This window comes from Arachis hypogaea, chromosome 8, assembly GCF_003086295.3.
Source record: "Arachis hypogaea cultivar Tifrunner chromosome 8, arahy.Tifrunner.gnm2.J5K5, whole genome shotgun sequence".
Taxonomy (NCBI): Eukaryota; Viridiplantae; Streptophyta; class Magnoliopsida; order Fabales; family Fabaceae; genus Arachis; species Arachis hypogaea.
Genome location: NC_092043.1, coordinates 873226 through 888648, shown reverse-complemented (window position 1 = coordinate 888648; position 15423 = coordinate 873226).

Here is a 15423-nt window from a genome sequence, read left to right as displayed (position 1 = left end):
AACCATGAAAGCAGTTACCTACGCGGTATAAATGATCATCCCATTCCAAGCATAAGTTCATTAAGTCTATGCTGAACCGGTAAGATACTTTATACAAAACTAGAACTCAATATACCAATCATGGCTTCAAGCCCATCCAATCCAACACAGCCCCCGGCTCAAACAACTCAATCATCAACCAATTCATCACAAATCAACCAATCAAACACAATCACAAATAATGTAGTTCAAACACAATCAATAGTAATTACAACAAATATAGCAGTTAGCAATTAACATAAGTATTCACATAGGCAAACCAATTACAATATGCACACCCAAACAATGTCACATAAATGCAAATGATGAATGTCTGCCCTACTGCCTGTGATATCACATTGTCGGTTCAACTGCCAACCCGACACATCCCCATGGAGATGTTGTCCTTCAGATTCATGGTGTGGGAACCCCCGAGATATAGTGCTCGGATCACTATCTAGGGTTTTGCGCCTGTACGCTCTGATGATCCGAAGGGATGCGAGCGGAATCTATTGCCACTGACCTCACATCTAAGCGCAAGCGAGACGAACCACCGCCCTTATGCCGCCGCCGCTACCTCGACAGGCGGGATCCAACCACAGCCCCTGCCGGGTGCATAACGTCTCATAATCTCAATATAAAACAGTAGTCTAGTGGTTTTTCAGAAACATTTTCAACACATCAATCAGGCTCAATATCTTACTTCAAAATCATTCTTGGCCCATTTACTTTTAAATAACAACCGTATTCAATTCACATCTTGCCAAGAATCACTTTTCAAAACGGAGCCACTTTCCACGTCTTTCCAACACTTCCAAACAATCTCAAAACCATGCCAATTTCAAAATCATATTTTGAAAGACTCAAAATCATTCATTTCTAAATCAGGATTTGGTCATAAAATTCCTCAGCGGAGTCTCAAGACTTCAGGGGAGAATAACCTAACTTATTTCTTAAATTCACTGAAAACCACCGAAACCTTAACTTCTTGATTTAAATAAATAAAATTGAATTTAAACCAAAACCAAGTCATGTGTCCAAATATTCCGAACCAATTTAAAAACCAACTCACTTAGACCAGAACCAAGTCATCTAAATCGAAACCCAATTTCAGTTTTGTTGAATTAAGAAATTAACTAAATTAATTAGTGATGATGGTGGACGAAATTGTGATCAACAATAATGGCTCTTTGGCATGTGCCAAAAAACTAACTCAGCACTTTCTTTCCACAACTCCGTTCAACTTAACCAGCAAGTGTACTGGGTCATCCAAGTAATACCTTATGTGAGTAAGGGTCGATCCCACAGGGATTGTTGGTATGAAGCAAGCTATGGTCACCTTGTAAATCTCAGTTAAGTGGATTCATAGGGTCAAATGTAATTGGATTAGATATTTAAAAGATAAATAAAATAAAAGGGATAGAAATACTTATGTAAATCAATAGTGGAAATTTCAGATAGGCGTGTGGAGATGCTAGAATCCTTTCGAATCTCTACTTTCTTCTTACATTCATCCAATTCTTCTTACTCCTTTCCATGGCAAGCTGTATGTAGGGCATCACCATCATCAATGGCTACTTTTAATCCTCTCAGGAAAATGGTCTTATGCGCTGTCACTGCACGGCTAATCGTCTGGAGGCATCACCCTTGTTGATGGCTACATCCCATCCTCTCAGTGAAAATGGTCCAAATGCTCTATCACAGCACGGCTAATCATCTGTCGGTTCTCAATCAGGTTGGAGTAGAATCCCTTGATTCTTTTGCGTTTGTCATCACGCCCAGCCTTCAGGAGTTTGAAGCTCGTCACAGTCATTCAATACCGAAATCCTACTCGGAATACCATAGACAAGGTAAGACTTTATGGATTCCCGGGATCCTACTCAGAATACCACAGACAAGGTTAGACTTTCCGGATCCCCATGAATGCCGCCATCTATCTAGCTTATACCACGAAGATTCTTTTGGGGAATCTAAGAGATATGCGCCCGGCCTAGAGTAGAACGAAAGTGGTTGTCAGTCACGCGCGTTCATAGGTGAGAATGATGATGAGTGTCACGGATCATCACATTCATCAAAGTGTTGTGCAACGTATATCTTGGAATAAGAATAAAGGAGAATTGAATAGAAAGTAATAGTAATTGTATTGAAACTTGAGGTACAGCAGAGCTCCACACCCTTAATCTATGGTATGCAGAAACTCCACTGTTGAAAATACATAAGTGAAAGGTTCAAGCATGGCCGAATGGCCAGCCCCCTAAAACGTGATCAATAGCCTCTTAAGATGAAGAATAAAACAAAACTGAGACCAAAGATGTAACGTGGTCAAAAGACGACTAATACACTAGTAAAAAGTCTTATTTATACTAAACTAGCTAATAGGGTTTACATGAGTAAGTAATTGATGCATAAATCCACTTCCGGGGCCCACTTGGTGTATGTTTGGGCTGAGCTTGATCTATCCACGAGCTGAGGCTTTTCTTGGAGTTGAACTCCAAGTTATAACGTGTTTTGGGCGTTCAACTCCGGATCATGACGTGTTTCTGGCGTCTAAATCCAGACAGCAGCATGTACTTGGAGTTCAATGCCATGTTACATCATCAATTTCCGAATAAAGTATGGACTATTATATATTGCTGGAAAGCTCTAGATGTCTACTTTCCAACGCCATTGAGAGCGCGCCAATTGTAGTTCTGTAGTTCCAGAAAATTCATTTCGAGTGCAGGGAGGTCAGATTCCAACAGCATCAGCAGTCCTTTTGTCAGCCTTTTTCAGAGTTTTGCTCAAGTCCCTCAATTTCAGCCAAAAATTACCTGAAATCACAGAAAAACACACAAACTCATAGTAAAGTCCAGAAATGTGAATTTAACATAAAAACTAATGAAAACATCCCTAAAAGTAGCTTGAACTTACTAAAAACTACCTAAAAACAATGCCAAAAAGCGTATAAATTATCCGCTCATCACAACACCAAACTTAAATTGTTGCTTGTCCCCAAGCAACTGAAAATCAAATAGGATAAAAAGAAGAGAATATACTATAAATTCCAAAATATCAATGAATATTAATTCTAATTAGATGAGCGGGACTTGTAGCTTTTTGCTTCTGAACAGTTTTGGCATCTCACTTTTTCCTTTGAAGTTTAGAATGATTGGCATCTCTAGGAACTTAGAATTTCAGATAGTGTTATTGATTCTCCTAGTTAAGTATGTTGATTCTTGAACACAGCTACTTTTGAGTCTTGGCCGTGGCCCTAAGCATTTTGTTTTCCAGTATTACCACCGGATACATAAATGCCACAGACACATGACTGGGTGAACCTTTTCAGATTGTGACTCAGCTTTGCTAGAGTCCCCAGTTAGAGGTGTCCAGAGCTCTTAAGCACACTCTTTTTATTTTGGATCACGACTTTAACCACTCAGTCTCAAGCTTTTCACTTGGACCTTCATGACACAAGCACATGGTTAGGGACAGCTTGATTTAGCCGCTTAGGCCTGGATTTAATTTCCTTGGGCCCTCCTATCCATTGATGCTCAAAGCCTTGGATCCTTTTTACCCTTGCCTTTTGGTTTTAAGGGCTATTGGCTTTTTTCTGCTTGCTTTTTCTTTTTCTTTCTAATTTTTTCGCCAAATTTTTTTTCTCTTTTTTTTTTCTCGCAAGCTTTTCTTTTTCACTGCTTTTTCTTGCTTCAAGAATCAACTTCATGATTTTTCAGATCATCAATAACATTTCTCTTTGTTCATCATTATTTCAAGAGCCAACAATTTTAACATTCATAAACAACAAGATAAAAAAATGCACTGTTCAAGCATTCATTCAGAAAACAAAAAGTATTGTCACCACATCAATATAATTAAACTAAATTCAAGGATAAATTCGAAATTCATGTACTTCTTGTTCTTTTGAATTAAAACATATTTCATTTAAGAGAGGTGAAGGATTCATGGAATTATTCATAACTTTAAGACATAGTTACTAACTACTAATGATCATGAAGTAGAGACACAAAACATAGATAAACATATAATATAAAAACCGAAAAGCAGAAAGAAATAAGAACAAGGAATGAATCCACCTTAGTAAGGGTGGCGCCTTTTTGAAGGATCAATGGTGCTTTTTGAGCTCCTCTATGTCTTTTCCTTGCTTCTGTTGCATGATCCCTAGTGATTTTGGTGCTCCTATCCTTAGTTGCTCCCAATAGTTGTGTGGAGGACCATTTATCCCCTGAGGTATCTCAGAGATCTCTTGATTTGCAGTCAAATATTCTACCACTGAGCTATAAACCCTTTACATGAGTCTTTCCATCTCCCATGACTCAGAGGTGGAAGCTTTTGTCTTCCCTTTTTTTTCTTCTTCTTTTTTTTTTTGAATATCTCTGTCCTTAGGTGCCATTAATGGTTATGGAAAAGCAAAAAGCTATGCTTTTACCACACCAAACTTAGAAAATTGCTCGCCCTCGAGCAAGAGAAGAAAGAAAAGATGAAGAATAAGAAGAAGATATGGAGGAGATGGAGGGATGTGTGTATTCGGCTATATTGGTGGGATTGGGTGGGAAAAGAGAATTTGAATTTAAAGGTAGATGAGGTGTATGGGGAAGAGTGGATAGATGGAGGTGGTGAATGAAAAATAGAAGGGGGTAATATGTTAGGTGGGGATCCTGTGGGGTCCACAGATCCTGAGATGATCCTGTGGGGTCCACAGATCCTGAGGTGTCAAGGATATACATCCCTGCACCAAAATAGGCATGTAAAATGCCTTTGCACACCATTCTGGCATTTAAACGCCGAGATGATGCACGTTCTGGGCGTTCAACGCCCATGTGAAGCATGTCTGGGCGTTGAACGCCAGTTTCATGCTTGTTACTGGCGTTCAGCGCCAGTTTTTCCTCAAGGCACATTCCTGGCGTTCAAACACCAGAATGTTGCTTGTTTCTGGCGTTCAGTGCCAGATTCATGCTCTGTTCTGGCGTTGAACGCCAGCCAGATGCTCCTTACTGGCGTTGAACGCCAGTCTGTCCTCCCTCCAGGGTGTGATTTTTCTTCTGCTGTTTTTGATTCTGTTTTTAATTTTTATGATTTTTTCATGACTCCTCATGATCATGTACCTAATAAAACACAAAATAATAATAAAATAAAAATTAGATAAATAAAATTGGGTTACCTCCCAACAAGCGCTTCTTTAATGTCAATAGCTTGACAGTGGGCTCCCATGAAGCCTCACAGGTGATCAGGTCAATGTTGTATAGTCCCAACACCCAACTTAGAGTTTGGACATGGGGTCTTAACACCAAACTTAGAGTTTGGTTGTGGCCTCCCAACACCAAACTTAGAGTTTGACTGTGGGGGCTCTTCTTGACTCTGAACTGAGAGAAGCTCTTCATGCTTACTCTCTTTTGTCACAGAGGGATGGCCATGTGCCTTAAACACAAGGTAGTCCCCATTCAATTGAAGGACTAATTCACCTCTGTTGACATCTATCACAGCTCCTGCTCTAGCTAGGAAAGGCCTTCCAAGGATGATGCACTCATCCTCTTCCTTCCTAGTGTCTAAAATTATAAAATCAGCAGGGATGTAAAGGCCTTCAACCTTTACTAGCACGTCCTCTACTATTCCATAAGCTTGTCTCAATGACTTGTCTACCAATTGTAATGAGAACAAGGCAGTTTGTACCTCAATGATCCCCAGCTTCTCCATTACAGAGAGTGGCATAAGATTTATCCCTGACCCTAGATCACATAGAGCCTTTTCAAAGGTCATGGTGCCTATGGTACAAGGTATTAAGAACTTGCCAGGATCTTGTCTCTTTTGAGGTAAAATTTTCTGAATCCAAGTATCTAGTTCACTAATGAGCAAGGGAGGTTCACTTTCCCAAGTCTCATTACCAAACAACTTGGCATTCAGCTTCATGATAGCTCCTAAATATTGAGCAACTTGCTCTCCAGTCACATCTTCATCCTCTTCAGAGGAAGAATAGTCTTCAGAGCTCATGAATGGCAGAAAAAGATTTAATGGAATCTCTATGGTCTCTATATGAGCCTCAGATTCCTGTGGATCCTTAATAGGAAACTCCTTCTTGCTTGAGGGACGTCCCAGGAGGTCCTCCTCACTAGGATTTTCGTCCTCCTCCTCCCTTGTGCATTTGGCCATATTGATTAAATCAATGGCCTTGCACTCTCCTTTTGGATTCTCTTCTGTATTGCTTGGGAGAATACTGGGAGGTGTTTCACTGACTTTCTTACTCAGCTGGCCCATTTGTGCCTCCAGATTTCTGATGGAGGATCTTGTTTCACTCATGAAACTGGAAGTGGCTTCTGACAGATCAGAGACTAGATTGGCTAAATTAGAAGTGTTTTGTTCAGAATTATCTATCTGTTGCTGAGAAGATGATGGAAAAGGCTTGCTATTGCTCAGCCTATTGCGTCCACCATTGTTAAAGCCTTGTTGAGGCTTTTGTTGATCCTTCCATGAGAAATTTGGATGATTTCTCCATGATGAGTTATAGGTGTTTCCATAAGGTTCACCCATGTAATTAACCTCTGCCATGGCAGGGTTCTCAGGATCATAAGCTTCTTCAGAAGTTGCCTCTTTAGCACTGTTGGATGCATGTTGCCATCCATTCAGATTTTGAGAGATCATGTTGACCTGTTGAGTCAACACTTTGTTCTGAGCCAATATGGCATTCAGAGCATCAATTTCAAGAACTCCTTTCTTCTGAGGTATCCTATTATTCACGGAATTCCTCTCAGAAGTGTACATGAATTGGTTGTTTGCAACCATGTCAATAAGTTCTTGAGCCTCTTCAGGCGTTTTCTTTAGGTGAATAGATCCACCTGCAGAATGGTCCAATGACATTTTCGAAAATTTAGACAGGCCATAATAGAATATATCTAATATGGTCCATTCTGAAAACATGTCAGATGGACATCTTTTGGTCAGCTGCTTGTATCTTTCCCAAGCTTCATAGAGGGATTCACCAGCTTTTTGCTTGAAGGTTTGAACATCCACTCTCAGCTTGCTCAGCTTTTGAGGAGGAAAGAATTTATCCAAGAAGGCCGTGACCAGCTTATCCCAAGAGTCCAGGCTATCCTTAGGTTGTGAATCCAACCATATTCTAGCTCTGTCTCTTACAGCAAAAGGGAAAAACATGAGCCTGTAGACTTCAGGATCTACTCCATTCGTCTTAACAGTCTCACAGATCTGCAAGAACTCAGTTAAAAACTGGTAAGGATCTTCAGATGGAAGTCCATAAAACTTGCAGTTTTGTTGCATTAAGGCAACTAGCTGAGGCTTCAGCTCAAAATTATTGGCTCCAATGGTAGGAATGGAGATGCTTCTTCCATCAAATTTGGACGTTGGCTTTGTGAAGTCACCAAGCATTCTCCTTGCATTATTATTATTTTCGGCTGCCATCTCCTTCTCTTGTTCTAATGTTTCTGAAAGGTTACCTTTAGATTGTTGTAACTTAGCTTCTCTTAATTTTCTCTTCAGAGTCCTTTCAGGTTCTGGATCAATTTCAACAAGAGTGCCTTTTTTCCTTGTTCCTGCTCATATGAAAGAGAAGAAAAACAAGAAAAGAAAGAGGAATCCTCTATGTCACAGTATAGAGATTCCTTTATGCTAGTAGAAAAAGAAAGGAGAGAAGAATGAAGAAGAGTAGGTTCGGATATTTAGGTGAAGAGAGGTGAAGAGAAGTGTTAGTAATTAAATAATTAAATAGAATAAGAATAGAGAGGGAGAATTTCAAAAATAATTTTAAAAAAGGGTTAGCAATTTTCGAAAATTAAAGATAAGATAAGATTAAAATTAAAATTTAAAACAAAAAAGAATTTTTGAAAAAGAGATGAGATATTTTCGAAAATTAGAGAGGGAAGAGTAGTTAGGTGAAAAAGATAAGAAACAAACAAAAAGTCAAAGAGTTAGTTGAAAAAGATATTAAAATCAAATTTGAAAAGATAAGAAGATAAGTTAGGTAAGTTATTTTAAAATCAAATTTTGAAAAAGATAAAATTTTTGAAAAAGATAAGATAAAAGATAAAAAGATTTAATTCAAAAATTTTAAAATTACTTACTTCACTAACAAGAAACTATAAGATAAGATTCTAGAACTTAAAGATTGAACATTTCTTAACAAGAAAGTAACAAACTTCAAATTTTTGAATCAATCACATTAATTGTTAGTGAGTTTTCGAAAATTTGATATAAAGATAAGGAAAAGATTTTGAAAATATTTTGAAAAAGATTTTTGAAATTTTTGAAAAATAGAAAAAAATGAAAAAGATATGATTTTTGAAAAAGATTTTGAAAAGATAAGATTTTTAAAATTGAAAATTTGACTTGACTTGTAAGAAACAACTAATTTTAAAAAATTTTGACCAAGTCAACCCAAAATTTCGAAAATTATGAGATAAAAAAGGAAAATATATTTTTTTGATTTTTGAAATTTTTTATGATGAGAGAGAAAAACACAAAAATGACCCAAAACATGAAAATTTTGGATCAAAACACAAGATGCATGCAAGAACACTATGAATGTCAAGATGAACATCAAGAACACTTTGAAGATCATGATGAACATCAAGAACATAATTTTGAAAAATTTTTGATGCAAAGAAAACATGCAAGACACCAAACTTAGAAATCTTTAATGCATGGACTCTAACAAACGAAAAATGCATATGAAAAACAACAAACAACACAAAACAAGAAATCATCAAGATCAAACAAGAAGACTTACCAAGAACAACTTGAAGATCATGAAGAAACCATGAATGCATGAATTTTCGAAAAATGCAAGAAAAATTTTTAAAGCATGCAATTGACACCAAACTTAAAATGTGACTCAAGACTCAAACAAGAAATACAAAATATTTTTGGTTTTTATGATTTTATGAAATTTTTTTTGTATTTTCTTTAATTTTTTCGAAAAACATTATTAGAAAAATGAAAAAGAAAAGAAAAATTTTGAAAAGGATTTTTGAAAAGAAAATTACCTAATCTGAGCAACAAGATGAACCGTCAGTTGTCCATACTCGAACAATCCCCGGCAACGGCGCCAAAAACTTGGTGGACGAAATTGCGATCAACAATAATGGCTCTTTGGCATGTGCCAAAAAACTAACTCAGCACTTTCTTTCCACAACTCCGTTCAACTTAACCAGCAAGTGTACTGGGTCATCCAAGTAATACCTTACGTGAGTAAGGGTCGATCCCACAGGGATTGTTGGTATGAAGCAAGCTATGGTCACCTTGTAAATCTCAGTTAAGTGGATTCATAGGGTCAAATGTAATTGGATTAGATATTTAAAAGATAAATAAAATAAAAGGGATAGAAATACTTATGTAAATCAATAGTGGAAATTTCAGATAGGCGTGTGGAGATGCTAGAATCCTTTCGAATCTCTACTTTCTTCTTACATTCATCCAATCCTTCTTACTCCTTTCCATGGCAAGCTGTATGTAGGGAATCACCATCATCAATGGCTACTTTTAATCCTCTCAGGAAAATGGTCTTATGCGCTGTCACTGCACGGCTAATCGTCTGGAGGCATCACCCTTGTTGATGGCTACATCCCATCCTCTCAGTGAAAATGGTCCAAATGCTCTGTCACAGCACGGCTAATCATCTGTCGGTTCTCAATCAGGTTGGATTAGAATCCCTTGATTCTTTTGCGTTTGTCATCACGCCCAGCCTTCAGGAGTTTGAAGCTCGTCACAGTCATTCAATACCGAAATCCTACTCGGAATACCATAGACAAGGTAAGACTTTCCGGATTCCCGGGATCCTACTCGGAATACCACAGACAAGGTTAGAATTTCCGGATCCCCATGAATGCCGCCATCTATCTAGCTTATACCACGAAGATTCTGTTGGGGAATCTAAGAGATATGCGCCCGGCCCAGAGTAGAACGGAAGTGGTTGTCAGTCACGCGCGTTCATAGGTGAGAATGATGATGAGTGTCACGGATCATCACATTCATCAAAGTGTTGTGCAACGTATATCTTGGAATAAGAATAAAGGAGAATTGAATAGAAAGTAATAGTAATTGTATTGAAACTTGAGGTACAGCAGAGCTCCACACCCTTAATCTATGGTGTGCAGAAACTCCACTGTTGAAAATACATAAGTGAAAGGTTCAGGCATGGCCGAATGGCCAGCCCCCTAAAACGTGATCAATAGCCTCTTAAGATGAAGAATAAAACAAAACTGAGACCAAAGATGTAACGTGGTCAAAAGAAGACTAATACACTAGTAAAAAGTCTTATTTATACTAAACTAGCTACTAGGGTTTACATGAGTAAGTAATTGATGCATAAATCCACTTCTGGGGCCCACTTGGTGTATGTTTGGGCTGAGCTTGATCTATCCACGAGCTGAGGCTTTTCTTGGAGTTGAACTCCAAGTTATAACATGTTTTGGGCATTCAACTCCGGATCATGACGTGTTTCTGGCGTTTAACTCCAGACAGCAGCATGTACTTGGCGTTCAATGCCAAGTTACGTCATCAATTTCCGAATAAAGTATAGACTATTATATATTGATGGAAAGCTCTAGATGCTTACTTTCCAACGCTGTTGAGAGCGCGCCAATTGGAGTTCTGTAGCTCCAGAAAATCCATTTCGAGTGCAGGGAGGTCAGATTCCAACAGCATCAGCAGTCCTTTTGTCAGCCTTTTTCAGAGTTTTGCTCAAGTCCCTCAATTTCAGCCAGAAATTACCTGAAATCACAGAAAAACACACAAACTCATAGTAAAGTCCAGAAATGTGAATTTAACATAAAAACTAATGAAAACATCCCTGAAAGTAGCTTAAACTTACTAAAAACTACCTAAAAACAATGTCAAAAAGCATATAAATTATCCGCTCATCAGATGACAAACATTATTTTTGGCAAAATAAATAATTAGTGTTGATAAATCAATTAATGAATATATGTTGCTAATTATTTATTATTATGTTGCAGGCCTTAATTAAGTTGCAGCAGCCGAACATCAAACAAAAGATATCAACTAATGGGCTGAATAGTAAGTGAAAAATAAAGACAAGCCCAAGTCATTCATCTCAAGAAAAATTCAAAGAAGCAAAGCAAGGCACTAACGGGCTGAAGTAGAGAAGAACCCGATCCAAGCCCGAAATTGATTTTCAATTTCCCACCATCTTGCCTTACCAGAAGCAACGTTCCTCTCCTTTCTAATCAAGTCACATCAAGGCTTCAGAAAAGTAAGAAAGAGAAAGAGAAAAAGCTTCCTCCCTAAGCTAGTAACCAAAGAAGCAAGAGAGAGAAAGTTTAAGCTTGAAGCACAGAAGCTAAAACAGAAAATCCAAATCAAATCAAGCTTAGGTTAAAGGTAATCCATCTCATCTTGCATGCATTAGATCTTCTTCTCTTCTCCCAACTCTCTGCTCTATCCGAAAATGGCATTCAAGGGAAAATTGTTCTCTGCCCTATTCTACTTCACATCTACGGTCATAAGTGATACTTGGGGACCAAGTAGTTTTTCAATGGCTAAGATCAAGTTGACCATGAGAAGATTTCTATGGTTGCTGTTTTATGGCTTTTGGTCAAGATAAGGAAGTCAGAAGCAAAGTTTCTACTCTGAGAAAAAGTGAACATGTGGGTTGGTGAAGCTCAAGGTTCAAGGTGTTGACCTTGGAAGAAGAACCTAGTAACATGCAAGGAGATAAAAAGAGGTTTGCTATTCATTCAGAAACCAAGGAAAGAAAACCAGAGTGTGAGAACAGTGTCTTGAAAAGGAGTTCCTCTACTTGGATAATGCTTACTTTCAAAGAAGCATTCGGCCAATACTGAAGAACTGTATCTGAGGTTTGCGAATCTGGTTTTGCACATAGCAAAGAGGTTGCTGATGAAGTTAATCTCCTTCATGTTTTACTGATTGTAATGTACTTTTCAATGTTTATCATTCTGTAATTTCTAGTGAGAAAAGGCATTGTGAGAAAACTCAAGTAAAAGCCATGAGTGGAAAAAGGCTGAGTGATACACTTGAGAGAAAAGCCTAGAGTTATTTTTCTGATTTCTTTAGGTTGGTTAAGTATCTTGTATCTTGTACCTGTTTTGGTATCCCTTTCTTAGTTGGGTCAGCACTAAGAGGAATAGTTAGGTATTAGCATAGCCAATGTCAAGTTAGGTTAGAACTTGAGTGTGAAAGGATTGGGTCAATCCTGTGAAATTGGTGTATGTAATACTGTTAACTATAGTGAAATTCTTCCATAATTGTGGAGGAGACTAGATGTAGGTTGCATAGCACAAGGCAACCGAACCAGGATACATGCTGGTGTAGCTTTTCTCTTCTCTGCTGAGTTCTATTTTCTGATATTCATGAGACAAAAATAAATTGTCTCATAAATTTCCGCTGCTGAGTTCAAACAGAATTAGAATTGTAATTTTGTTTAAAAGGGTCAAAATAAGCAACTTAAAAGGAAGGCATAGATTCAACCCCCCTTCTCTAAGCCTACCACAACCTTCAAGTTTCATTCTTAAATCTGTTTCTAAAAGCTTGGGAATTGTATCAGTTTTACTAAGTCAAAGTTTCCTAAAATACTCCAAACTTTTCTTTAAACGTCGTAAAGTAAAATTAGTTAATCAAAATCCAAGTTCCTTTTAAATCCATTAAAACTCCTTCAAATTTGCTTATTAAATCAACTTCCAAAACATAATTATTTTCATCTTTAAATTGACTTTAAAACCTAATTCTTTTCTAAAATAGTTTACATTCAAAAGATAACAATTTTCTTAATAAAGAGTTCAAACCTATTTCATATATCTGTAATTCAATTCAAGGCATAATTCATTTCTTTTTAAAAATTTCATTTCAAATAAAGTCTTGAATTTTATAAAAATTTCGGCAACATCTTCCCTAAAACTTGGACTTTGCCACCCTTTCCGGGTCCCAACAAAACCAATCATCAAGTCTTTCCAACAGGTTAAGACCAAATCAGTTTCCAATAAAACAAAAACTCAACTTTCAGATTATCAAAATCATTCAAATCAACCAATCCAGAAATCACCGATTTATCAAAATCAGACATTGTCTCAATCAAACAGGCAACCATATTCATTCAAGATAAAATCAGACAATTCATAATACTCACATAATCACCAGAAATACATTTCGCACATCATATCTATTTATAACAATTCCAATTTAAAAATAAATTAGTTTGTAGAAAAAGCCCCTACCTCGACTCGTCGAACACATAAACCAAACGCATCACAAGAATCCTCTCTCTCAGCCCAAAATCACCGACAACCGCAACCTCAGCTCTAAGCCACCTTCGTAGCAACTATAACCACTCTAATCGCAACATATAATGATCAGGACCCAACCCCACGTTACCAAAAACTCATTCATTAACCAAATACAACAGAATACTAACGCGAAACTTTTTGAAACATAAATACTTACTGAATTGCCGAAATGAAGCACTCGTGAACTCCGAGCACGTCACGCAAGCATCGATACACAACCCTATGACACAACCCTATGACTGATGATGCCATAACACCTCAGCCTAAATTATCAGAACAATAATCTAAAGGGCTTTCAAATCAAAATCGCTTACCAAAACAAGAAAGGAATGGCTGAACCGAAACAGCCGCGATCTCTGAACCGGTTTGGCGGCAGCCCCGGTAACCACCTCGAGTGGCAGCGGCGACCCGCTCTCCGGCGACGATAACTGAAACTAATCATACAACGACAATGAAGCTTCCAGAAACCCAAAAGGAAACGAAGACCAACTTAAACCCTTACCGACAGGATTTTCCGGTGACGACGGCGAGCAGACCGACGACTGGGTGGCGCAACTCTTTCCCCCACATCGCGGCCCTCTCCCTCGCCTCAAATCTGCTCTGCGACGGCACAGGGACAGCAGCACGACTGGGGCTAGGTGCGGCTTCAGTGGCGATGGTGAGGCAGAACGGCGACCCAGGATTCACAGACAGCGGCTGAACGGCGCGGTTCCCTACTCCTTCGCGACCTTCTCTCTCGCTTGAGTTCTGACCAGCGACGGCGGCGGCTTCACGAGCAGCAGTGGCAGCAAGGGGCTTCCTTCATGCCTGCGAGGATGACGGAAAACTCCAAGGCGGCGCGACGCTGTTAGGTCACGGCAGCAAGGCGCGGTGGCAGCGGTGAGGCGCGACGCTCTTCTTCCTCTCCTCTTCCCTGCCGTAGCTCAGTTTCCCTCTCCCTCTCTACCTCAATTTCTTTCTTTCATGGAAATGGGAAGCCGTGTGTATGTGATGGCTGCGTAGCGAAACAATGAAGAAGAGGGGTTGGGATTGCGCAGCGTTGAAGAGAAAGAGTGGAGGGGAAAGGTATGCCAATTAGGTTAAGGAGCAATTTGGTAATTTTAACAAAATTAGGGTAATAGGGTTGGTTTTGTAATTTCAAATAAAAGTAGGGATAGTATGGTCATTAGAAATGACTTTTAACCCAACAATAATAATGTATAAAAATACTATTTGCTCATCAATTTTAAAAATTATTTTCAATAAAATGTCCAAATCCAATAAATAGAAATAATATAACTAATTTCTTTATTTTCCAAAACAATAGTATCAATATTTTAAAATATTAATTATTTAGTTCAAATCATATAAAAATCTTTATTATTTCACAATTACTAACTTTACAATTTCAATATATAAAATAACTCAATAATTGTAAAATTAGATAAAATCTTAATTTAAATAGCCCAAACTCATTATTTTTGGATTTCTAAAACTTTAAGTTGTAAATAGAAAATTAATCCAAAAATTATAGAGTTTGGATGAAAACCTTAATTTATTTCAAATCTAATTAATCAAAACTACCTTTAATTACCTTCAATAAGATAATTTATGAAATTAAAACTGAAAATAAATATATGGTCTGAGATTAGTTTAAAATAGGAATTTTCAAAAGTCTTGGGTCTTACACGGCTCACCAGTTGAACCATCCCGTTGTATCTGGCTACTCCTCACCGACAACAATCATGAATCTCCATCATCACACAAGCTATGTGTCACACCGAAGCTACATCTCACAGAATCTCTTTATCTTTATACGAATTAAGCTCTGTACCATATAATAATCCTATATATAGATATATATTAGCTGTAAAGAGATAAAGAGATTTCGTGAGATGTAGTTTCAGTGTGTGTGTGTGTATATATATATAGCTGCGAAATTAAGATGGATAGATAAAAATAAAACTAAAATTATTAGAGAGAATAAAAAAATTTGTTATTAATTTTTAATATGTGTCACTCAATAAGTCAAAATAACATAACATAACATATTTACACTAATATTACATACATAATATTCTTCTCAAATAAGCTAAAAGACTACTTAAGATAAGTAACTATGTATGTTCTCTACCATGTGTTATTTTTGGTGTGTTGAAATCTT